The 2,500-nt window shown below is 44.4% G+C and overlaps 1 protein-coding gene across 1 annotated transcript in view; it reads left to right on the top strand.

Annotated features, from left to right (window-relative positions):
* The window catches only part of dock4b (dedicator of cytokinesis 4b), an 89,396-nt gene that overhangs the window by 65,759 nt on the left and 21,137 nt on the right, over nt 1–2,500 (top strand).

Below are 2,500 nucleotides of genomic sequence, written 5' to 3'. Positions count from 1 at the left end.
AGCATGTGAAATAACAGCTATCAGTTGCCCTTTGGTGTAGCCCATAGCTAACCTAACACACCTAACATGCACTTACTATGCACTTACCATGCACTTACCATGCACTTTCCATGCACTTTTCTTCCCTCCTTTTACTTTCTCCTTCGACTACACTTTGTACTCGAGTACTTCTGCACTCTCATCCTCTAGTAGTAGTGTTAATTGTTACCTAAGGTCTCCCTTGCACTGTAGTTTGAATGTTGCTTCTTATTTTGTAAGACATTTTGGATAAACAAAACTTTTGTTCAATGAATAAATGTAAATGTAAATGTCCCCAATCTCAATGTGAAATGTGGCTGCTAGTTAATTAGCCATGACCCCGGCGTCACTGGCTTAATTACCATCTCCACAATATCCAGCCTTGCATAGACAACAGACAGCAAAGCAATATCCAGCCAGCATCAGCCTTCTTTTTTAACACTAAATGCATTAAGAAAATTGATGGATGAGGCTGCCCTTCACTCTGCCTGCAGAAAAATAAAAGAGAAGGGGGGGGGGAAAGCCCCTGAATATAGGTAGCTGTTGTAGAAGCCTGTTGAGAATCAGTGCCATGTGAGCAGAAAATCCATAATGCATAAAAAGCACGGCGAGAGATGTGTGGGGAGTCACGTGACGCTAGGAAAATAAGCCTCTTTCCAGAGAGCACTCTCGTCCAACTGTTGCATAGCAACCCCCTGTTAATAGCGGCCTTTTGCTCACCTCCTCAGAGGCACTGAAAGGTTTCGTTCAGAGAGCGGAGAGTGAAGTTGCTCGCAAGGAACTGCTTTAGTTTTTTCCCCCCGCTTTTTTTTATGTCCTGACGCCTTTTCTTCTCATCGCCTGTGGGCGTTTGTGCATCGTTGCAGCCGCGTGTCTGTGTGTGTGTGTGTGTGTGTGTGTGTGTGTGTGTGTGTGTGTGTATGAGATTGTGCATGCTTGTGTGTTGTGTGCATGTGCATACATACTGTATATATGTGTCTGACAGTGCATCTCTGCCAGTGTCCTTGTGCTGCCACTGTAACACCCCCCCCTCCCCCACCCCGCACTCACAATATGACAAACGGCTCATGTTTCAATTTGCTGCCGCATAACAAAGCAGGCACAACTCTGCGCCGCAAAGTACCATGCTCACCACACTCCCTAAATGCATTCATTTATTTGCATTGTGCTAATGACGGGGAGCCCAATTTGTACGCCATTGAATGGAGCAGCCCTTACACCCTCCGTCCCACCTCACCACCACCCCCAAACCCCACCAGCATTAATATTTAGATGCATGACTTCAATTTGAAGGCCTGGAGGAGAAAGCCAGACTGCTCTCGCTCTCATTTGCAAAGCGCTTCATTTTTAATTGGGGCTTTCTAATGATTTTCAGACTCACTTGACAGCTAGTCTGGCTCCTCTGCTTGTATTATAGAGGAGTATATACCAGTATTTTGTGCACTTTTTTTTTCTTTTTTTGATGTATTCTTTTTAAGTGCATCATACTTTTTACATGCTCTCTCTCTCTCTCCCACTCCCTCGTTGCCCCCAAACACATACATTTCTCTCTCTCTCTTTATCTCTCTCTTTGGTCTCTCTATCTCTCTCTCTCTCTCTCTCTGGTCTCTCTCTCTCTCTTCATCTCTTTCTCAATACTCTCCCTCGTTTGGAGTGACATTACACATATTCCACTCGCTCGCTCAATACATCGGACGCTGTCTGGAGAGCCCCCTCAGATCAATGTGTTTTTAAGTAAACACATGTTGGCTCACATTTACTCTGAATAAAGCAGTCTTGTGCCTCTCCCCTCACAGTTGGTTTACCAGATCTGAAGACCCTGCCTGAATATTTTATGGACTCTCTGACAGTGCATGAACTTTTAACTCCTCTCTACAAACCACAACCAGCATGTCCGTATAGGCCAGATGGAGCCAGCCAAGTGTTTGGAGACTTTTCATGCTTGTTATTCATCATGAGAAGATATTCCCTGTCCTAAATGTTAGCTGTGGTAACAGGGGATGTAAACAGTTATGCTAATAAAGCAGCTTTGTATTACATTTGAATGAACTTCCATTCAGTGAGTGAGATCACATACTGTGGATCAGAGGTCTCCAACAAGTAGCTCACGAGCTACCAGTAGCTTCCCACCTGTTCCTGTTTCTCCAAAAGGTTCAAAGAGAATGTTCACAAATCTGATAGCACAGTCACATGGTAAGCCTGTTAAAATTCCGATCAAATCAAGTTAACAGTCTACAAACAGAGAAGAAGTTGAAAGAAGCCTTGGGACACATACAAAACATATTCAGCTGTTTTGGGTGGAGATCAGCTACTGCTAATGTCAAACATTGGTAGTTCTCTGCCATGTTCATTATATCAAAGTAGCTCGTAGAGGGAAAACAGTCGGAGACTCCTGCCGCAAATGAATCCCATGACTCTGAGCTCCAGAGCTGATAATGTTTTTCTGGGGGGTCTCTGGACCTGTCGCCGAACTTTGCTGGGT

This window comes from Alosa pseudoharengus, unplaced genomic scaffold (genome assembly GCF_046254945.1).
Source record: "Alosa pseudoharengus isolate Yale_2024_CS ecotype anadromous, Long Island Sound unplaced genomic scaffold, YU_APseudo_1.1 YU_APseudo_1.1_scf_20, whole genome shotgun sequence".
Classification (NCBI taxonomy): domain Eukaryota; kingdom Metazoa; phylum Chordata; class Actinopteri; order Clupeiformes; family Clupeidae; genus Alosa; species Alosa pseudoharengus.
This window is presented reverse-complemented; position numbering and strand designations above follow the sequence as displayed.